Source organism: Eschrichtius robustus, chromosome 3 (genome assembly GCF_028021215.1).
Source record: "Eschrichtius robustus isolate mEscRob2 chromosome 3, mEscRob2.pri, whole genome shotgun sequence".
NCBI classification, from domain to species: Eukaryota; Metazoa; Chordata; class Mammalia; order Artiodactyla; family Eschrichtiidae; genus Eschrichtius; species Eschrichtius robustus.
This window is the reverse complement of record NC_090826.1, coordinates 80182706-80207318: the sequence shown is the minus strand read 5'-3', so window position 1 is coordinate 80207318 and position 24613 is coordinate 80182706. Positions and strand designations below refer to the sequence as shown.

Here is a 24613-nt window from a genome sequence, read left to right as displayed (position 1 = left end):
ACTTTTCAAACAACAAGAGAGGATATTTGAGCACGTTAGGTTCCATGTCTTCCTTCTGGGTGCCCACCCTTCACATTATTCAACCAACCTAATACATAAACATATTTTTAACACAATATTAACCTGTTCTGTGTGTGTTAAAAAGACCAACTGCAGCTTTTTTCTCTCTCCCACTGTCCAAAGTAGGTGTTTCCCTATCCCGTAAAAAGCAAAACAAACGAACCAAAAAACCCTTTCCCCACTCACAAATTGTCCCCCTGATGTGTGCCTTCGGTCTGTCTCATTACTTTTGCATCTTGCTACTATGTTCTATATTTGCTCAGAGCCACTGGGTGCTAAGGAATTTGGTCTGCCGCTCCTCCAGGGAAGTTTGGTGAGCTGGTACAAGGAGGTGATAAACAAGGCCATAAAACACAGGGTAAATGAAAAAGATACATAAACTTCCTGATATTTCTTTTTTTTTTTTTAACATCTTTATTGGAGTATAATTGCATTACAATGTTGTGTTAGTTTCTGCTTTATAACAAAGTGAATCAGCTATACGTATACATATATCCCCATATCTCCTCCCTCTTGCGTCTCCCTCCCACCCTCCCTATCCCACCCCTCTAGGTGGTCGCAAAGCACCGAGCTGATCTCCCTGTGCTATGTGGTTGCTTCCCACTAGCTAGCTATTTTACATTTGGTAGTGTATATATGTCCATGCCACTCTCTCACTTTGTCCCAGCTTATCCTTCCCCCTCCCCACGTCCTCCTGATATTTCTTAACATGTTCTGAAACATACTGTATGTAGTGCCTACGTATATGTGCACAACAAAATAAGCCTGGTAAAATATAATTAATTGGTGTGCATGCTTTAATAGGAATTCTTCTCCATCAGAAGAAACCTAGAATGGAAGGCCAGAAAGAACCCAGGAGAGACGAAGACTTTATTGAGTAAATGCCATGTCTGTGTAGGGGCAACAGCAAGGCTGTTGAGGTGAACAAATGAAGCTTCATCAGGGACTTAGTGTCCTTCTGTAGTATTACCTAAGAATGTTGCCATCTTATATTTCTGAAGCACTGTATAGTTTACAAAGGACGTTTGGAATTCCTTTTCTCATTTGATCTTGCCTTGGCTTTAGTCAAGGATGCCTGCTCAGTTAGAAACGTGTTCAGTGAGTATGTACACAGCTGGAGAATGTGACCCAACACATGCCACCTTGGCCTGTAAGCTGGAGCTTTAAAGAGGCAGAATCATATTGATGAGCTGGTGCCGGTATTATGCACCATTCAGCTGGACATTAATTTCTGATAGGGTCATAACTGGGAAAAACTGCAGATTTTACTGGCTACTCTTTTTTATGTTATTAGGGGGTTTTTCCCTCTTGAATTTTATAAGCACAATGTGTCTTTTAAAACAATTAAAAAATAATATAGAGCCCTGGGATTTGATGTAAAATTGCATATTTGTGACTGCAGTGGCCCTGGTTTTCAACTACCCTGTAACACGGAAAGCAAACCCAACTGGAAAGGAGGCAGAGGTGTTTCTCTGCCACATCGCAGGCATATGAAATGAGGTTCTTAATTGAATACCAGAAATGATATAACTTGGAAATTTAACCAAAGATATTTTCCATCAGTGAGACCATTTTAAAACACTTTATTCATTTTTCAGATCTCTTTCTTCCTTTTCCCAACGTCACATTTATAGTCTGGTAGAGGGGCACAATTGGAAAATTATCTATATATAAACAAATGAAATTTAAGATATAAAAATTCTGCAATTCTGATAAATTTTATGTTCACTCTTTCCTTGATCTAAATAGAGTATTCTAAAAATATTACCCATATAGGAGACACATTTTTTTTTTTAACATCTTTATTGGAGTATAATTGCTTTACCATGGTGGGGGACACATTTTTATATACATGTTATTTTTGTTTAGAAATTGTGAGCTAGTGAAAAGTGAAAATGACCTTGACTATTGTACTTATTTATTGATAGAAATAATAGCCTTTCAATATCTGGATTCAAATATCTTCTCTACTAATCACACAACTTTCACAAATTTCAAAACAAGGATTTGGATTGAATGAAAGCAGGAAGCTGGTGCTTCCTATGTGCCCCCTGTATTTGTGTTCATATGGAATATTTACGCAATATTCTGACTTGGCTTTAATCTATAATTCCTGGCTATTTCAGTTGCAACTATAATTTTTAGATTAATCGTTATGATTTTGGTAAGGTATACATGAAAAGTTTTATGTTCATGCTTGAAAGGAGGATCATTAAACATTCATTACCACTCAAATTAGTTGTCATGTGCTATATAACAGTAACCCAATATCATCTCACTAATTTAGGTTCAGCAGCAAGTGAACAGCAATATATAGCTCATATCAGTAGAGTAATTTTTGTTGGGGAACAGAGAGAGATGATTTTAAAACCCATTTGACATATTTATGTTGACAAATTATTTAAAGAAATTACTGCTTTGTCAATAAACATGTTTGTATATTGGAATAGGATTGTGTTTGGATTTACTTCTAGCTGTTTAAGTATTCTATGATTGTGAAAAACAGCGCTTATTCATATGGTTATGAGTAAAAAAATAGAAAATACAAAGGTTGAGATGTTTTAATCTTTTGCAGACACCTAACCTTGCCAAGAAAAAGCACTTTCATTTTTGTGAGCAGGCATTGAAATCTTGCTTTTTCAATGAAGCTAGATTGTATAATTTGTTAGTTTTCCCCATATGGTAACAAATTATCCTTAAGGAAAAAAAAAGCAAAAAGTAAAAGAAGAAATGGATTTTTATAAATGTTGTGGGTGAACATATATAGAGATGTCTCTTCAACTCATTTAGGAAAGATGTGAAGTGAAAATAAATAAATATAAATATATTTCAGTGTAAAAAACATTTTGCTTTTTTCTTTCAAATACCTTGGTTCACTTATGTGAAGACATTAGGACAGCCACATGGTTCTTTTGATCACATATATGAATCATTCCATAATCCTCAGTAATTTAAATTGGTTCTTTTTCCATAGAAAGAAAACCCCATAAATTTGATTCTGATCTCACCTAACTTTAGAGCTTTCTGTCTTAAAGAGTCAAATTGTAGCTGATGAAGACATTTTGCATTTTTCCACATCGCATCTGGCTTCATAATGATGGTTTATTTTATTTAATTTTTTTTCTGCACAGAGGAGAGGAAAAACATATAGGTCCATGAATCAATCTAGATAATGGGGAAGGCTGAATGTAATAAATAATACAGTAGCAACCCTAAACTAATGAGCTGTTGCTAAGGCACATTTTATAGGCTCATCCTGTATATAAAAAGTCACTAATAACCCCTTGGTGTAATCAGATGATAAAGCTTTGCCATAAGGCAACACCTGTGCAATTAGAACTGCAGATTCTTTTGCACGTTTCATTAATTTCAGGATTTTGTAAAGGCACAATGACGACACTAATAATCTAGTCTACTTGACTCCATGTCTACCAGAAACAGTGTCTAATTAGATAAAGGTAATTAATTAGAGATAAATGGAGCTAATCTGGCTCAGTTAACACTAATTCTCTGAATTAAGACATTTTGGGACACCTACTGTCCCGCTGACTTTGATATTTTGCATTAAGACTAGATTCTAGGGGAATCAGAAAATACTGGCATTTGAGAATTGAGCAGTCTTTTGATGGCACATTTAGGCATCTGATGTTGAAGGAGAGTTTTCTTTCATATTGTGCTATTTCACCACCTTTCTATTGCTGCTTGAAGAATTCACTTTGTAGTTATTCCAATCTGTGTTAGTCTCCATATAAATTTTAATAACCTTTGCTATCATTTTTATTATCTGTCTAGCCCACCAGTGGAAGAAAATTGCAAGTTGTTCCCTCTTAAATAAAGACTTAATTGTTACATTAAGGAAACGTCAAGACTCATCAGCCTATATCTTAAAACTCTGATTCTTTAAAGAGAACAAACCTCTGCTTTGCCGTGTTGGACTGAAGATTCAGTGATGTGGGGGGAAGAGCATGGACTTTGAAGTCGAAAGACCTGAATTCAAATTTCTGCTCTCTTACTAAATGAGTGATCTTAGGAAGATGCTTAACTTTCCTGAGTTCCTTTGTAAAATGGAAATAATACTAACTTTACAGGGTTGTCATGAACAATGAATGTTGTAAAGGTTGGTAATTATACCTGTTAGGCTGAGATTGAACACATAACCTAGCACCATATCTTGATTGACTGTAAGATTAAGTGTCAAAAATGTTAACATTTTGGGGACTTCCCTGGTGGTCCAGCGGTAAAGAATCTTTCTCCCAATGCAGGGGATGTGGGTTCAATCCCTGCTCAGGGAACTAAGATCCCACATGCCGCGGGGCAACTAAGCCGGCACACCACAACTACCGAGCTCACGCTCCTCAACTAGAGAGCCTGCGTGCCGCAAACTACAGAGCCCACGCGCTCTGGAACCTGCGCGCCACAACTACAGAGCCCATGCGCCCTGGAGCTGGCGCTCCACAACTAGAGAAGAGAAAACCCACACACCACAATCAGAGGGAAACCTGCACACTGCAACGAAAGATCCCACATGCCTCAGCGAAGATCCCGCCTGCCGCAACTAAGACCTGATGCAGCCAAAAAAAAAAAGTTACATTTTCATCTTGACCCCATGATAATCTTTGGGCTACATTTATACATGCAGCAAGGGAGAGATGAAGAATTTTCTCCCAAATAGTGAAATTAGGAAACAATCCTCCAAATTCTTTATCTGTCTTGGTTTTTTATACTGCTGTAATTAGCCCTCTTGGCAAGTTGTTCCACCGTCCACAAGGAATGGACAGTTTGCCCCTGAATTGAACTCTGGGATATATGTAGCTTAATATGAAGTGGATGTTTGAATCTTTCTTCTATAATTTCTCTGGGCTATGCCCTTTCTTCTTTCTGGTCGCTGTCCTCACGTTTCTGGTCTACTCCTAGATTGCTCTAATAGTCTCCTAATATCCCTGCTTTCATTTCTTTCTCCTATAATTCAATGTCCTGTAATTCACTGTCACCAACTTAGTCTTCCTCACAGAGCACTTTCCTCATTTTCTCTCTTGTCAAGATCGTAAGAAGATTCCTCGTTAAATTGAGACTATCATGCAGGCAGTGATAGCATCTACATCTGGTCCATATTATTTATCCAGCCTATCTCCTGCCCTCCCTTGCCAGTGATGCCCTTCATTCCAGGCAAGCCGGGCTTACTGTTCTTCACCACTCTTACCTTTCCTTTTATGCTCTTGTCTCTACCTGAAAACCTCTCTCCTCTTCTTTCAAGACTTATTTCAAATCCTGCATTTCCCCTGAGGCCTACCTTGACAACTCTGGCCTACCAAGAGCATTCTCATGTCTGAAGGCCCACGGCAGCTCTCAATGGCACCACACTGATGAGATGTCTTAGGTCAGGAACCGTATCCTATTCTCCTTGTGTGCAAGGCAAACCTTGCCTGCCATCCTCTTCCCCCAACCTTCACACGGTGTGACCCTCCAGGGAACAGAACAAAACAATATACGTGTAACTTATCTGTGAGGTGTGGCTTGGCCTGGGCCTTGGCTAGTCAGGTCTACACGACTTCTGAAGTAACCCTGGGGCTCTTTGCCCACTTTGGGTTTGGTTCAGCACTGTGTTGAGCCTTCCTGTTTGGAGAAAAGATTACCTTGATGAGAGGCTTGACTGTAGTCCCTCAGGTTTTGTGTCTAGCTTGTGGGGTATTAGGAGTTTATAACATGCAGTGAGGGAATGCCAGGAAGTGACTTTTAGTATTTCATGACAATTAGAACATCTAGCAAGCAGTGATACTACTTCTCCAGCAAACATTTCAGAAAGGGCTGAGTGAGCATGGGCTGGATTAGCGTTCATTAGAGACCTTTAATGGAGCTTCCTGGTGAATTCTCTATGTAGGAGGTCTTCCATGGAGAGTCCATGCCAAAGAAATTGAAACTTGTATGCATTAGATGCCCAGGTGGACTGATTGTGGTTGTTGATTCTGAGCTTAGCTGTGTGATGTGCTTTGCCCAATGAGACAGTAGCAAACATGTAACAGACACAGACTTAAAAAATGCTTGGGTACCAGAGCTTGCTCTCTGGTGGCTCTTGGAAACCTGAGCAGCCCTGTGAATGAGCCCAGGCTAGCCAGCTGGATTGTGACCGACATGTGGTCTAGTATCTCTCTTTCCCCAGCCAAGAGCCAGCCAACCCCAGGAGTCAAATGGCTTAGCTGACAGCAGCTGATTACAGACACATGTGAGTCCAGTTGAGACCAGCAGAACGATACACAGAATTGAACTAAATAGTTACTGAATTAAACCTTACGTTTTGGAGTCATTCAATACACAGCAATAGATAACTGACACATGGGTGTAGGCTATTTCACTGCCTCAACTCAGAAGAAACCCAGCGGACATAAAATGTTTGGTCTCCAATCTTGGAAGATATATACGCAGAAGCATGATGGTACCTTCAAGAGATATAGAGAAGCAAAGAAGCCGTCTCAGTCTTAGGAAGTAAGAAAATGGGTTCAGTTTTTGTCATTTGGGGTTGGTATAGATCAAAGCTCAAGTCAAGACTTCTAGAGAGGTGTTAGTTAGGCTGGAGTTGAAGATCTGTATGCGAGGGACAGCTGAAGTTATAGGATAGGATGAGAATACAGAGAAAGACAACCTGGGGACAAAAATTGGTGGGATTCCTACTGTTAATAGCCTGTTTGGAAAGAGACAAAGGAGCCAGAGAAGGAGCGCCAGAGAGTCAGGAAGCCCAGAATTGTGCAGTGGAAGCTCAGGCTGGGAGAACTTCAAGAAGGACTGAGTGGTCAGCAGAGCCAGTTACTAGAAAGGGCAAGCATGGCAATAATAACGACTGATAGTTGAAGCGTAGTTTATAGTTTACAAAGCCCATTTACATCTCATCTCAATCTAGTGTTATAGGTAGATTCAGGGCCATTATCACACGCATTTTGTAGATGACAAAACAGGGACAGAGCCATTAAGTACTTTACAAATATTACCCATCTGGTAAGATGGCAAATTCCCAATGTCTTAAAATGCATTCTGAGAGACCACTGGAACTATAGTTGAATCTGGCAAGAGGAAAATCAGCAGCAGCCTTGAAAGAAGCAGTTTCAGGAGAGCTGGGGGTAGGGAGGATAGTAGTTGGGTAGGATCAAGATTGCATGGAGATGATATAGAGCATATGCGAGGTAAGGAACAGAACACTGTTGACTTGATAGGAACTTGAGGGGATGCCAGGTTTGAAAGGAAGGGAAGGGTAACAAAAATGAGTTTGCAGATAGAAGGAGAGGGAGAAGTGGAACATCAAAGCAAGAGAGAAAATTTAAAAAGGGAAGACAAAAAGAGAATAAAAATAAAGAGAAAGTAAATGAGAGAAAAATTTTAAAAGCAGTTCCTGAAGGTATAAATGCCAGTATCTCTAGGCGAGCACAGGTGAAGAAAGGGCTTAGACTCAGGAGGGGCTGAGAGACTGGTGGGAAGGAGAAGCGAGGGAGATGACAGGCAGAGATTTTTAAGGTAGAGAGGAGGGAATCTTCAAATCCTGAGATAACTTTCACTCCAGGAAGAGCAGTTTGCCATCTCAGGGAGTGACATGCATCTACCTCTATGATGAGACAATTGAAAGATGTCTGGAACTGCCTTCATGAAGCAGATTGTCCTTCCCAGCAGAGATATTTAATCTTGTGATGGAAAAAAAGTTTTCTTACGATAAGGCCCCTGCATGACTACTGTGTGTGTGTGCGTGCATGTGTTCATGTGCGTGTGTGCACACTGGGCAAGAGAGAGGAAGTCTGGGATCTGGGAGACAGGGCCCAGAAAGTAAGGGGCATCAAACTAGTTAGTTATTCACTGCTTTGCCTGGGACCCAGGGAGGTCCTGAGAGGTGAGCAGATGCCCTCTAACATGGAGGAGATCCTGATAAAAAACACCTTCTTACCCAGTTCTTGGAAGTTTATCATCATGACTACCTTCCAGTGACTCAAGGCTTCTGATTACTGCTTCAAGACAGGTGCTTCTGGGAGGAGTAGCCCACTACGTCTTAGGGTTTACTGGACTTCCTGAGAACAACTTTTGTTATATGATGAGGATGAGGACAGACGGGGAAGAGCTTGCCTCTGGATGTAAACAGAATATAGAAAGAGAACAGAAATCACCCAAGCCTACTACACTCTTCACATCCTACTGCTCATGCGAGAAGTTCTGTGCATGCTCCCAAATCTCTCTCACCTTAACCCCCAATACCAGCATAATCACAACTACTCTCTCCAGATGCCTCTCTGCAAGGTGCCTGGTACATCGCTGGTGCTCAATAAATATATGGATGAATGAGTGAATAGCTTCTCAACTGGTCTGTTCATTCAGGTGTGGTCCCTGCAGCCCATTTGTCAGCATGCTGCTTTCCTAATAATCCTTCTAAAGCCCAGTTTGATCTATTTAAAATCTTTCATGGCACCATGTTACTTACAGGATCAGGTCCAAACTACTTAGTTTGGAATACAAGGTCCTTTGTGATACAACTCCTACAGCCTCTCCCCTACCCAATCTGGCATCTCACAGAAAGTCCCACGTGTGCAGGTGCACATTGACATCGCCCCCCCCAGACTCAATCCAACCAGACTGAACTGCTTCTAGGTCCATGTTCTCCTGAGATGTTTATACTATACGTTGTCTGAGTTGTTCCTTCCTGGAACACTATCTACCCTATCATGTGTCCACCTGGTAAACGTCTACATGTCCTGTCAAGGTCAGTTTAAATGACTCCCTCCTCAATGAAGCTTTCATGAGTTCCTAAACTGAGGTACCAGTTTCTTATAATTGCCCTCCCTGTATCTAGCTCTGTAATTGTACCAGTCACAACTGAATGGCATTTATTTGTGGGCATGAATATCTCTCCACCATTGATATCTTATCATCATGACCACTTAGATCTTGTCATTATATCTTCATACCAGGCATCTAATATGCTCTTAATAAATGTTTAATTGAGAATTTAGACTGAGACTGCTTAAGGCCAGATTCCTTTTCTTCTCCCTTTTTTCAAAAAATTGTCCTGGTATAGCATTATCTCAGTTACTTTCTTTGTAAAATAAGAGCATAAGTAAAACTATGAGTCTTTTTTAGATTGTCTAGCTGAACATCTGGCCCCAGAGCGAAACCCTCCAAAGGGCCATCCACTTCCACTCTCTGCCTCTGGAAATGCCCTCAAGCCACATGTCTAGTGCCTGGGAGGGTGCAGCAGGTACCTGCACCCTTCCCCCTGCAGAGGCTGTTGGGCAGAAGGCAGCCTTTGTTTCTCCCAGGAGTGTGCTTGGACATTTATTTGCATCTGGCCTTGGAGGGGCAGGCAAGTGAGGCCCACTAGAAAAATGCGCCGTAACTGTGAAGATCCTACCCACGACATCATTTCTGCTTCGCCTTGTCTTGGAGGCTTTCGTTTGCTGTTCGCTTCCATTATTTCCAGGCGGGCTCCCTTGTGATGTAAGTTCAGTCTGTTATCTGACCCACATCCAGAGAGTTTACAGACACAACTATTTTCTAAAGCAGCCCAACAAGATGTCGCCAGAATAGAATCTCTATCCTTAAAGACAGGAGTAAGTTTTCCATTCACCTCTAGGTTTCCTAAGAAGCTAGAAGGCTGGCTTTGATGTGACCTACATATTCTAGTGCCTCTTTAGGAAGGCGTGCTCATTCTCCACATTATTCACAGAGACAGTCAGCTTTTCAAATGGGACACTGAAGCAAAACAAATAGCACAGGGGTAGACAAATGTCAGCAACCACTGCCGTCAGCCTGGCAAGATCAAGTTCTGAATTCTCTTCCACGGGGCAACTTAATCCCTCTTACATCTGAGAGTGAAGTTACCGAAGGGAGCAGAATCCTAGCTACCTAATCAAACTGTGTGCTAGGAGCCGAAGCCACTGCTTCCTGGATGATTGCCACAGAACCAGGTTCTTTCATCCATCCTAGTACAGACATGTGCTTCAGTGAGCAGCAAGTGTCTTCCCCATTGGGGTGGACTGACATTATCAAGGGCCAAGTTTTAAAGGACAGAAAATGCCTGAATCTTGAAACCTGCTGAGACAACTGAGTCAAGGCCCCGAACACTGGATTAGGGCTCAAACGACCTTTTGGTTTGGGTTTAACAATTTTTTTGTCATGTCCTGTCAATTATTATAGAGGACCTGTGACTCAGTTATATCCTATTACGAAGTGAATATTCCTATTGAGCTATTGGTTATTTAACAAGACACACACATCTGGCAGAAACAAAGGGTTTATCTGAAATATTTCTTCACGGAGAAAAAATACATTCTCTTTCTAGCACGCTGAAAGAGTTCACATAAGTATTCTTCTCATAGGCCGGCCAAGGAAGGGAAAACATTGTTGTGAGAGAAATTTAACTGCGTTGCAGTTGCCAAATATTTAATACTTTAAAGAGGAAGTTCTAAAATTTAATAGTTGATTTTATTATTACTCTTTGGATATAATTAACTAGGGATGCACTTTAAACTGCTCTGTTCTGGCTATTGAAATGGATTTTATGGTTTACACTGGGGGAAAAAAAATTCGGTCAGACCACGGGCTGCTCCCTTGGTGCGCATTATTAGAGTCTTCTTAGAGACAAGCAAGCAATTTTGCTGTCATTGGTCTTGTTCAAATAGAGTATGTTTACCTATGCAATACTCTTGGGAAAGGGTGTCAAAAAAGGATCACCAGTTAGCGGCTGACATAGCTCCTGCATACATGTCGAAAAAGCTCCTCAAATAGCAAATGAGCACATATATTTCATTTTTTATGTGGCTGATAAAATGTTATATCATTAAGTGAAAAGAACATATTTGTCCCTCCAAGTTCAGTTTAGACCTCACTTTCACTTCTAATACAAATGAGGGCCTTGCGGCTCCACAGAGCGTGCTCTATAGACACCATACAGCCGTTCAGGACTCGAGGGAAAGCAGGTCTTTACACGCTGAACGCCAACTCTTTAATGGGCTGTCGGGCATATTTCCCATCAGTTCCCAGATATTGAAGTACTAAGTGGGCTACACTGAAAGCTGAGTCTTTCTGAATGTTTCACTTTGTATTGTTATATTTCAAACGCCAAATTCTCCTCTCTGCTCCCTCAAATCTACGCGTCCATTCACTCGTTTATTCAACAAATAAATATTGAACAACAAATGACAAATATGCAACAGGCACTAATCTGGGCTCTTGCAAAAAAGTGTACAAAACAAACAAGGCACCTGCCCTCAAGGAACTTACAATCTTGTGAGGATGATACATGAATAAGGAAGCAAAAAATCTGATCACAAATCAGAAATGCTGTGGAGAAAGATTTAGTGCTGAAGTCAGAGAGAACTTCAGCACTAAATCTTGGTTTTCTCATGTGTAAGTTGTAAATAATGAGACCTACTATATAGAGTTTGAAGATTAAATGAAACAAGACAGTGTAGATACATTTCTTAATGCTGTGCTCAGTATGAGGCAGGAGATCAATCATGTAATTGAATACATGGGTAGGGTCTGTGGTGTGTTTGTCGGTGACTTGAAGATTGGGTAAGGGTTCCCCAGGGCTGAAATTCAGCCTTCACATTTTAAGACCATGTCATAGAGAACTAGGAACTAGTCATTCTTGCCATTTATTTGGAAGCATAAGCATGACAGTTTACCAGTTAGTTTCTCCTGAAGTATCCACCTGGTGTTTTGCTTACAAATTCTTTCAGCTCCTTTAAATGGCATAGTTGTCCTTGGGGGCCTTTTCAAGAAACCTCTCACAGTAGAGACGTACCCTCTCACTCCAGTTTTATTGGAAGTGTAGATTCTTTTATAAAGCACCTGATTCCTAGGGTTCTTTTTCACCTCCTGAGATCTAGAGAGATCCTTGACTTGGGATATCCTACTTACCAGAGATCTATTAACCATTTGCTATGCATCCAGATTTAATTTAATCCTTAAACAGCCTTGTGAGGTGTGTATTATCATTTGCATTTTTTAAAGATGAAGAAACAGGAGCTCAAGGAGGTTAAGTAGGTTGCTCAGGGTTATAAAGCTAAAAAGTGATATAGACAGAATTATTTTATTAATTCATTTATTGAGTACCTGCTATGTTCCAGGCCTATCCTGGGGTGGGTGGTAATGATATACCATTGAAGGAACATATGGGGAAAATGGACAGTTAAATAAGAAGTGTGAAGATGCTGTGAAGGAGAGACAGAGGAGAGGGAACGTGTGACGGGGGGACCGACATTTGTAGGCTTCTGTGAGGAACGCCTTTGAGATTGAAAGGGTGATGTAGGCAAAAGAGTGTTTGGGGCGATGCGTGGTCCTAGGCTGGGGGACAGACTGTCCTAGGCAGGTGGAACAGCGTGTACAAAAGCCCCGAGGCAGAAAAGAAATGATGTGTCTTCAAGGAACTGCAAAAAGGTAATTGTGCTTGGACTTTAAAGACCGAGGGAGACTGACATAAGATGAAGATGTTGAGGAAGGTTAGGGACCAAATCACACAGGACCTGGTTGGCTTCGTTAGGGGTATGGACTGTATCCTAAACTCAGTAAGAAGTCATTAAAGGACTTTAAGCTGGGAAGTGATTTAATCTCATATGAAGTTTTTTAAAAGAGCATACTGACTGCTCGTGGAGAATGGAATGAGAAGGGGGACAACTGAAAATCAGGAAGACTAATTAGGAGGCTGTTGCAATAGTCTAGATAGAAAATAATGGTAGTTTAGGGTGGTGGAGACAGAGAGTAGTGAATGGATTCAAGAGATTTTAAAGAGGTAGACCTTTTGATTGAATCATTTGGGATGCTTGCAATTTCAACTAATAGAAACTGACTTAGAGAATAGAATGAATTTATTGACTTTTGTAACTGTAATATGCGGAGGTAGGGCTGGGTTCAGGCGAAGCTCAATGAAGTCTCCCTGGGACTGGTTTCTGTCTGACTCACTGCTTTACCTTCTGCCATATATGCTTTACCATAAGGGGCCTACCCTTATGCTCCCGAGGTGGCTGCCAGCAGTTCCAAGGCTACATGCTTCTTCTCTTGCATCCTGTTTGGAAAAGAGAGTATCTTTTTGTTCCAGCATTCCCAGCAAACACCTCGTCTCACTCTGATTGGACCAACTTAAGTCTCATGTACATTTCAGAACCAGTTATTCGGACTCACTCAGAAGATGGAAGGCTCTGACTGACTGAGCCTGAGTCATGAGCTCTGCTCCTAGAGCTGTGGGGTCAGCTTTCCTGAAATCATGTGGTTCAGCAAATGGAAATGGAGACTGTTGAGAAGGGAGAAGGGAGGAGTATATGCTGGGAGCCAGTTAAAGTCTTCTCTGCTAATGGGTTGAAAGTCAGGTTTTAGGAAATGAGGGTCAAGGATGCACTCTGGTTGTATTGATCATTTAGATGGGGAGCAAGAGAGGCAGGTTTGTGGAGGAAGATGACGAGTTCAGGTGTGGTCGCAGAGCCTGAGAGACATCCAAACAGAGATGTCCGTCAGGAAGTCGGATGGGCCAGACTATAGCTCAGAAAGGTGGTCCTGGCTGAAGACAGAATGAATGACCTGTTGTTGTGTGTTGTTGACTGACCTGATCCCAAAACTTGTGACCTTAATCTGAAGGCATATTTTACATCATTTTTGAAATCTGTTTGATTCCCACAGGAACTTTCAGTGCAGGGGATGTTTAATCACATAGTAGTTATATATTATATATATTCTTTTAATGCTTACACCTATTGTTTTCCCATTTTATAGACGTGAAAACTGAGGCATAGAAAGGTTACATTGAAGCTCCTAGTGCTAATGAAGAGTAGCCAAGAAAGTCTGGCTCCAGAGCCCTTAATCTCTGTACATACTATTCTGCTCTAGCTGTGGAAACAGGAGGGGGATGGCTAAGATGATCATTTAGTCGGGTTCTTACACGAAGCAATATGGTTGCCCTTCAGTTCCTGCTGGTATGCTGGTCTTTGGAAGTGAACTGCTTCTGAGGGGGCACAGCCCTAGAGGTGAGCATTCCAGTTTGTGGTGATCATCTTGGACCCCAGCATGGCAAGTGGGGATAGGAGCCTTCATTGTCAGAGACGTGAAACAGCTGAGCAAACCAAATGACATGAAGGTTTTTAAAATGAGGGTATTATGATAGGGGATTCTGGGCCTCTAGAACCTTCTTTTGCCCCATTCTTGCTAAATCCTCATTCTTCTAAACCACTTTTGACAGCACAACAGAACTGGGAAAGGCTGAAGTGAGAGTGTATGCTTCTCTGACTTTTTCCTTAAGCAAAATAGAAATGATAGTTCTTTTCTGTCACGTCTTATTTTCTGTGCCTCTTTGTTCCCATTAGAATGGGTAATTAAGAACTAAGGATAAATCCTCTTTTTTGTTTAAAAACTCTTTTTCCACCGAAGCATAATATCCATAGTTTTTCCTCCCCGATGAATGATATAAACAAGCAAGCGGAAAACAATCCCACACCGTGTATTGAATAAGCAAACCTCTGAACTACCCACATTATTTAGTGAGAGGATATTTTTTCCCCTGAATCAGATGTTGATCATAATGGTCAAAATAATCCTTGGCACTTTCTCTAAGCTTGCTCATTATCATTCAATATGTTCAACAGAATTATTAAATTTAAAATAATATGGTGCACCTGGTTGAGATGACGGTGAGAGATTTGGCTTCCTGTCTGTTCATTAAGGATGAATTCAGCCCAAGGGTGTACTATGAACTTGGCAAATAGCATTATAATAGTGAGAGAATATTGCCTATTGGGTAGCAGGAGTTGATGATTAAATTTAAGTGTGTACTGTCCACATAAAACAAATAATGCTCTTTTTTTAAAACTTTTACTGTGAACATACATCACCGGTGCCGAAGATGCGCAGTTGCTAATTATTGTGTTTTTAACTTGTAATATACTGTAAATTTTATATAATACTACTGTGACCTTATACAGAATAGAAAAGATGACAGGAGGCCTATAATTATTGTATAGGGAAGAAATGCCTGTAATTATCTACTATTTTTAGGACCAGCGTGCATGGCCTCTTAATTTACATAAGCTTTAGACATTCACACATTTTCTGTCTTTGCCTGTGGATGATAAATTTTGCTCAAATGAAATCAGAAGACATACCGTTAGATGAGGAGTTAGCCGACTGGGAGCTTGATTACAATGAACAACACAAGCTTTGGTGCCAGCTAAAAAAGGGGGCATTTATTTGGATGGGATTTGTTTAAGGCAAGATTCAAAACATTAAAAAAAACACACCATATTACTATATTGGGCCTGATAACGTGTGATTATTTTTTAGAGAACTGGTTAAATTATCTTGTGGAAAAGCATTAACCTAACAAAGAGAAAACCTCTAGGATATTTATCACATGGAGGGTGATTATGACAGCATGTTCTTATTAGAGATGAATATTTTGTGCTCATTAAGGTTACCCCCTTGAGTGCTCAAGGATGCAAAGTGCATTGCAGTGAAGTACTATAGTTCTATTGTCCTGTGACCAGTTGCTGTTGGCTGGGAGGGTTTCATTCCAAATTAAGGGGACTCTCTAAAAGACCCAGCCCTGGCAAGGCCTGTATTTGAGCCAATGGGCAAATGGAAGAGACTGGGAAGTTTTCAATTCAAACAACTCCAGGGATTTATCTGCAAGAATTGAGAGTGGTATCAAGAACCCTCTGGTCTCCCAGTGAGGGATAGCAGGTGGGAAGGGCGTGGATGGACTTGGTCCCTGAGAAGCCCCACTTGAAGGAAATACAATACAGGAGATTCTACACCAAAACTATAGGCAAACTCAAACTCAACTCCCTACTTTATGAAGGGGTTTTTTACTATAAAAATAATTTTAAATGATTTCCCCCAAAATAGCAAGTTTTCCTGAAGCACATAACAGGAAACTCTTTTGTCTTATTCACTTCTTAGAAAATGATTATTACTTTTATCAGCTTACTGGAAATTACACATATGTAATTAAATTTAAAAGGCTGCATATGATTGTTAAAAAATATCATAAGAAAGATGAAACTTCACCCCAACCCCTCCCTTTCCCTCAAATTTTAGAATCTAAAGTATGGCAGAAAAGCAAGTTGAAAGTTTGGTTGGTTGGTTTATTGGGATTTTAAATGACCATGTAATAGATAATCCAAATGATCAAGAGTTGGCAGGATGTTTAGGTATGCATCATGTCCAAGGGCTCAGAGCCCGTAGTATTCCTAACTATACCATACTCATGGGCTAGTCAGTCTAAGTTTTTGCAAAATATGTATCTTTAAAATACAAGGACTGGGACTTCCCTGGTGGCACAGTGGTCAAGAATCCGCCTGCCAATGTAGGGGACACGGGTTCGAGTCCTGGTCCAGGAAGATCCCGCATGCCCCGGAGCAACTAAGCCCGTGTGCAACAACTACTGAGCTTGTGTGCTGCAACTACTGAAGCCTGTGCACCTAGAGACCGTGCTCCGCAACAAGAGAAGCTACCACAGTGAGAAGCCTGCGCACCGCAACGAAGAGTAGCCCCTGCTCGCCGCAACTAGAGAAAGCCCGCGCGCAGCAGCAAAGACCCAGCGCAGCCAAAAATAAATAAATAAATATTTTTTAAAAAATAAAATAAAAGGACACTTTTTAAAAAATATAATCACAATACTATTATTACACCTAAAAAAATTTAACAATTCCCTAACACCATCAACTATCAAGTCAGTGTTCAGATTTCTCTGATTACTTATAATTTTTTCTGCCTTTGGTTTATTATTATTATTATTATTATTACATTTCATTTGTTTGAATCAGGATCCAGAGAAGGTTCACGTATTGCTTGGTGATTAAGTCTCTTAATCTATAGGCTCCTCTTCCCGTTCTTTTTTTTCCCCTTTGTAAATTATTTGGTATAGAAACCCATTCATTTGTCCTGTAGAGTTTCCATATACTGGACATCATTACTAATTGCATCCTTGTGGTACCACTTACCATATTCCTCTGTCCCCTGTATTTCCTATGAGCCACTTGTTAGATCTAAAATTCAATTAAATTCAGTTTTGGATTTTTGGCATTCTGCTTTATAGAAAGTATTGTGTTCTATCAGTAGACACATAATGTCTACCTCTTTTTTTGTGTCTCTCTATTTGTGATGTTAGCAATTGTTGACGATCATAGTTTAAATCCATTATTTTATTGAGAATTGCAAAATGGTGATGATTCTATCATTTCATTACCATTTTTAAACTAGACTACTTCTATAGTAAGAAACATTTCTTCATCAACTGTTTGGTTACCCAGAATATGACTGGTTTGACCAAAATTCCATTTGCAGGCTTCTCTTTCTTTGTGGAAAAAAATCTTGGAGTTTTGTAGATGTAGAAATCTTCGAGGGTTTTCAGTGAGTTGCTGGAGTGTAAACATCAGCCTAGTGAATAGGTTCCTTCCACACACTCGGACAATCATGTATTCTCCTTGGGGATGATGAATCCAACCCCCTTCTAGCTTTATTTGCCATTATTTCAACCTTTGAAATGGCGACGATTGTTTCTCTGACCTATAGTGGAGTTGCCTTTGTACCTGCCTATCCTTCTATTGGATGTAGATAACTTGAGGGCAAGGTCTCTGTCTGATTCTTTATTTTTTAAATCTTTCACATGCAATGCAGTACTTGACACACGGTAAGAATTCAGTAAATATATGTTGTCTAATAGAATAAATGAATGGTGAAGTCTTGGGGAAAGCCTTGTTAGTGCCATGCTGTTGGGGGATCATGGTCAGTATGGTCTGGTAGAAAGTATATTAGTCTGGGATTCAGCTGGACTCTGGCTCAAGTCAAAAGTCTTCAACTTTTTGTTATTAGTCAAAATGCCCCCAGTTTCTGGCGTGTAAAATAACACCTACCTACCACTCTTACAAGGTTATTGTCAGGGTTAGCAATCCAGTAGGGAGCTGTGATTTAAGGGCGAGAACTTGGCAGCCAAACAGAGACCAGCATGCGCAGTTAGTCCCCACTATTTTCCTTTCTTCCCTGAGAAGTCATCTGTAAAATTACAGTAACAATACTTGCTTCTCTGGGCTTTGGTAAGAATTAAGGTATGTTAAGTAAACCGTTAGTAAAAAAATTTGGGTTATTTTTATGTGAAATTGCTTTGGTAAATTAGAAATACTGTGCAGATTAAAACGTTAAAAGTTATGTTTCCCATGACCTTTATATTCTCAGTCTTTGGAACTGTCTTCCTCTTCAAGGTACTTTAGAAGTGATTAAAAAGATGGAATCGTTGTTTTAGTTCTCACCAGCTGAGGCTCGTCACTGTCAGGCCAGGCTGGGTGGCTTGCTTTCTCTGGCCTGGCACTGGCTGAGAGCTGGCTGGAGGAAAGGCCCCGGATGAAAATGTCCCGGCAGTGAGAACATTAACACCCATTCCTGAGCCAGGAGGTAGGTGTTAATGTCTCTAGCTGGATTCCTAGCAGCGGGGATATTTAACGCCTTCCTAGGATCCAGGAACCAGGCACCCTCTCTTCAAACCTAATTTGGCAGGTAAAAGGGAGAGAGAGCATTTCCAGTTGACCAGTTGAAGAAGTACAGAAAGCTCTGTGCCACAAAGACAGAAGCCAGTTATTGAAAGATAAACCCTAAATGGAGAAGGGGTCTTCTTTAATTGGGTTGTCTGGAGTATGACTCTGGTGAGACTTTTCCCAACAAACTTCGCCCAGTATGGGCAGGTGGGGATGTTCGGAAAGTAGTGGCTCTAGGACAGGGTCAAGATGTATAAAGTGCAGGACAGGTTGGAAATCCATGTCAGCATGCAGCCTAAAACACGATACTGTGACCAGCATAGTTGCCTGAGTGATTCTGTTCCTAGGAGGACCAGGAGTTCCTTTCTGGTGGTCAAGGTTTAAATGGGGGAACTCAGAGGAACAAATTCCTCAGGAGGAAGAACAGAGTGCCTCGACCAAGTTGCCCTTTGAAGCTGAGCCCAATTAGCTTGGGTTCGATTTGTAGGATGCTACGGATATCTTAGCCACAAAGTTCATAGTGGAAGTCAGGCCATGCTAAGAATTAATAAAAACTTCCTTTTTTTTTTTTTCCTCAGAGTTTGACTGATAGCAGAGGTGAATTTGACTTAGACTGAGCTTGAAATGTACTTGTTTCCTCTCCAAACCTGAGGCCCATTTGCACAACAAGCAAAAAGACAAGGTAAACAACTTCTGTTTAGACTTTCCAAGGTCTATTTCTCTGTATGACATAGAAAGAACTCTGTGACACCACCTCACCCAGGAGTGAACCCAAACACTGGGGATCCTTTCAACATCCCAAAAGGGTCACTTCTTTGAAATGTGATGAATTCCTAGAATGACTTTCTCATTTAAATTACATGGATATCAGAGAAGCCCAGGCCAGGAGGTGAAGCAGAGCAAACTCACAATCTTTAACTACAAAAGAAAATGCATATTTTTGATGAGGCTGCCCTGGCTGCCTTCTCAGGCTTAGAATGATGTTTTCTTCCCCTTTTTGCCTACGAGGAATGTTGTAAGTAGGCATAAACAAATGTCTTCATTATTTATCCTAGTCGTGCTGCACTAAATCATTCCATACATGGGAAATTTGCTATTTTGTTTGGCTGGCAATTGCTTAAGCTAATAGCCTATGAGAGTCTTCCTTGGGGTTAGCACTTGGAATTATCCTAGTGCAAGTGAATACCCATTGGACTGAAGGTTGCTACAAAAACTAAAGCCATGAGATTGGGTAAAAAAATCCCTCCACTGCCCTGACCTCTGACACCTTGCAGCCCAGGTTCTATTGTGAATGTAAGGACAATCACCTCTCCACTGGGGCTGTGGCCAAGTGTATTACCACGGAGTCCTGAGTGAATGTCTCTCTTGGAAATCAGCCTGATGAAGAGTCTTCTTTCCAAATTTTCTTCAGAGTGATCATCCCTAATATAGAAGAAATGGTAAACAGCAGCAGGTTTTCCAAATGAAAACTTCGGCTTGGTTGATTGTCAAATACTGTGTTTTGTGCCATGCTGAGCTGTCATTGAACACTCTGTCACCACATCCCTTTCATGAAATTCCCAGAGACTAAGCTAGAGATCCAGATGGAGTGGACATCTAGCCATCTGTCCCCAAGCCAGCAACATTCCTGATTCTCCTGCTTCTGTCAATGGCACCATTGTCCTAATTATCTGGGCCCAGGGACACCTTTTCCTGAAGAGTCATCCTTTACTGTTCCTTCCAAATATGGTTGGGTCTTTTCTCTCCCACTGGCATCACCCTAGTACAGGCGCACAACCCCAAATGACCATATGCATCCCAACTCATCTTTCTGCCACCACAAAGGGAACAGAGTGCCTTCATATTTATTTACTTATGTGGGCTGGGTACCGTGCTAAGTATTTTACATAGGTCATTTTATTTAATGCAAACAACCATGCTGAGAGGTAAGTACTGTTTTTATGCTAATTTTCAGGTACCTTGCTCATGGTCACAAGGCAAGGAATTTGCATCCAACTGTTGTAAACTGATAGCATTTATGGCCCCAATTCTTCATCCCTTCCTGTATCCTTGTCCTTTACCATGTGACTTCACAGTTCCCCTGTGAAGAGGTGGACTCCGATTCCCCCACCCCTTGAGGCTGAGCTCAGCCATGTGACTTGCTTTGGCCAACAGGATGATAGCAGATGTCGTACAAGCAGAAGCTTAAAGAAATGCTTGCACATTTTTGTTTGCATTCTTGTTCTCTACCATAGCCACAAAGAAAAATGTCCAGGTCAGCCTGCTGGAGGTGAAAGACCCATCGATTAGATTCAGGTCACCCCAGTTGTCCCGGCCTTGACCACCTTAGATCAGAATATAGCCAGCCAAGCTGCCTAGGCGTCAAAATTCATTACACAATAACTTTTCATCATATTTCTGTTAAAAAAACAACCTACCAACCAGTTAATCAGCCTACCCATTCTTTTTTGATAACTCCATCACTTCAGAAATCAATGAAATTGAAAACAGGAAATCAATAGAGAAACCAACAAAACCCAAAGCTGGTTCTTTGAAAAAATCAATAAAGTTGATGAGCCTCTAGCCAGACTGACTAAGAAAAAAACAGAGAAGACACAAATTGCTAATATTAAAAATGATAGAGGAGGAATAACTATACATCCCATGGACATTACAAGGATAGTAAAGGAATTCTATGGACAACTCTACACCCACAAGTTCAATGACCTAGATGAAATGGACCAATTCCTTAAAAGACACAATCTGCCCAAACTCACACGAGAAGAAATAGACAATCTGAATTAGAATATATCAGTTAAAGAGACTGAATCAATAATTAATAACCTTCCAAAACAAAAAGTACCAGGCCTGGATGGGTTCATTAGTGAGTTCTACCAAACATTTAAGGAAGAAATGATACCAATGCTCTACAATATTTTCCAGAATATAGAAGCAGAGAGGATGCTTCTAAACTCATTCTATGAGGCCAGCATTACCTTAATACCAAAACCAGACAAAAACATTATAAGAAAAGAAAACTGCAGACCAACATTATTCATAAACATGGATGCAAAAATCCTCAGTGAAATATTAGCAAATAGAATCCAACAATGTATTAAAAGAATCCTATACCATGACCAAGTGGGATTTATCCCAGGTATGCAAGGCTGGTTCAACATTCAAATATCACTTAATGTAATCCATCACATCAGTAGGCTGAATAAAAAAAAAATCACATGATCATATGAATAGATGCAGAAAAAGCATGTGGCAAAATCTATCATCCTTTCATGATAAAAAAAAAATTCAGAAAACTAGGAATAAAGGGAACTTCCTCAACTGGATAATGAATATTTACAAAAAAAAATAAAACCTACAGCTAACATCATACTTAATGGTGAGAAACCTGAAACTTTTCTGTGAAGATCAGGAACAAGACAAGGATGTCCCCTCTCATCACTCCTTTTCAACATATTACTGAAAATCCTGGCTAATTCAATAAAACAAGAATAGGAAATAAAAGGTGTCCAGATTAGGAAGGAAGAAATAAAATTGTCTTTGTTCACAGAAGACATGATCATCTATGTAGAAATTCTGAAAGAACTGACAAAGAGAAAAGCTCTTGGAACTAGTAAGCACTTGTAACAAAACTGCAGGGTACAAGGTTAACATATAAAAGTCAGTCACTTTCCTATATACCAGCAATGAACAAATGGAACTTGAAATAAAAAATACACTACATTAGCACCCCCCAAAATGAAATGAGATACTTAAGTATGAATCTAACAAAATATGTACAAGGTCTATATAAGAAGAACTACAAGACTGTGAAGAAAGATGATATCAAAAAAGAATGCAGTAAGTAGACAGCAATTCCATGTCATGGGTAGGAAGATTCAATATTGTCAAGATAGTTCTTTTCAACTTGATCTATAGATTCAATGCAATCCCAATAAAAATTCTAGCAAGTTATTTTGTGGATATTAATAGACAGATTCTAAGATTTATACGGAGAGGCAAAAGACCTAGAATAGCCATCACAATATTAAAGGAGAACAAAGCTGGAGGACGGACACTGCCCAGCTTCAAGACTAATTATGAAGCTACAGTAATCAAGACAGGATGGTACCAGTGAAAGAACAGACAGATCAACGGAACAGAATAAAGAGCCCAGAAATAGACCCACACAAATATAGTCAACTGATCTTTGGCAAAGGAGTAAAGGCAATACAATAAAGAAAAGATAGTCTTTTCAACAAATGGTGCTGGAACAACTGCACATCCACATGCAAAAAAATCAATCTAGACACAGACCTTACCCTCTTCACAAAAATTAACTCAAAATGGATCTTAGACATAAATGTAAAACACGAAACTATAAAAATCCTAGAACATAACATAGAAAATCTAGATGACCTTGGATTTGGTGATGACTTTTTAGATACAAAACCAATGGCATGATACATGAGAGAAAAAAATTTTAAGCTGGCTTTCATTAAAATTAAAAAAAAAAACAACTTTGGTCTATGAAAGACAAACTGAAAAGAATAAGAAGAGAAGTCTCACACTGGAAAAAAATTTGCAATAGACATATCTGATAAAGGATTGTTATCCAAAATACATAAAGAACTTATAGAATTCAACAATAAGAAAACAAATAACCCAATTAAAAATGGACCAAAACCTTAACAGACACCTCACCAAAGAAGATATACAGATGGCATATAAGTATATGAAAAAATGCTCCACATCATGTTATTAGAGAAGCACAAATTAAAACAACAATGTGATGCCATTACACACCTATTAGAATGGCCAAAATCCAGAACACTGATAACACCCAATGCTGATGAGGATATGGAGCAATAGGAGTTCTCGTTCATTGCTGGTGAGAATGCAAAATGGTACAGCTCCTTTGGAAGATAGTTCGGCAGTTTGTTACAAAACTAAGCATACTCTTATCATATGATCCAGCAAACACACTTGTTGATATTTATCCAAAGGAGTTGAAAACATGTCCACACAAAAACCTGCTCATGGATATTTATAGCAGCTTTATTCATAACTGCAAAAACTTGGAAGCAACTAAGACATCCTTCAGTAGGTGAATGGATAAATAAACTGTGATATGTCCAGACAATGGAATATCATTCAGCCCTAAAAAGAAATGAGTTATCAAGCAATGAAAAAGCATAGAGGAAACAAATGCATATTACTAAGTGGAAGAAGCCAATCTGAAAAGGATATATGCTGTATGATTCCAACTCTATGACATTCTGGAGAAGACGAAACTTTGGAGACAGTAAAAAGATCAGTGAGTGCCAGGGGTTGGGGAGGGATGGATGAATTGGTGAAGCGCAAAGAGTTTTTAGGGCAGTGAAACTACTCTGTATATTTCTATAATGGTGGACACATGTCATCATACATTTGTCTAAACCCATAGAATGTACAACACCAAGAGTGAACCCTAATGTAAACTACGGACTTTGGGTGATAATGATGTGCCAGTGTAGGTTCATCAGTTGACATGATAATGTGGTAGGCTTATCAGTTATAACAAATGTACCACTCTAGTGGGAGATGGATGTTGATAGTGGGAGAAGCTGTGTGTGAGGGGCGACAGGGAGTATATGGAAACTCTGTACTTCTGCTCAAATTTGCTATGAACTTAAAACTGCTCTAAAAATAAAGTCTATGTAAAAGGGGAAAAATAAATAAACCAATTAACTAACCAAAGAAAAACAAAAAAGATTACAGATCCCAGCCTTAGTCTTGACAGAGTGGCCATTTACCCTTGAAACCTTGCTTTCTCAGTGTCCCGTCACAAACTTCTGCTCTAATCAAAGCAGCCTGTTCAGGATCCCCCAAATATTCCTTGTTTTTTTTCCCACTGTCTTCCCAGCTCACAGTGTCCTCTCCGCCTGGGGAGAGTGAGCCCATTTCCAAGACCAATGATCTGAGAGCCTTTTCCTGGGGTAGCAAGCTGTCAGCCCGGCATCTCTCTTCTTCCCTCAGAGCTCTAAAGCAGCAGTTCTCAACTGGGTGTAATGAGGGAGTGTCAAAATTTGATCGTGGTGATGGGAGAGGGTATT

At 40.1% G+C, this 24613-nt stretch overlaps 1 long non-coding RNA gene across 1 annotated transcript in view; it reads left to right on the top strand.

The window, feature by feature from the left end:
* The window catches only part of LOC137761155 (uncharacterized), a 19322-nt gene extending 18771 nt beyond the window's left edge, over positions 1-551 (top strand). Inside the window, exon 3 of the long non-coding RNA XR_011073397.1 lies at positions 1-551. This exon is cut by the window's left edge and continues 208 nt beyond it. This is a non-coding gene — a long non-coding RNA (uncharacterized lncRNA).
* The last annotated feature ends 24062 nt before the right edge of the window (positions 552-24613 follow it).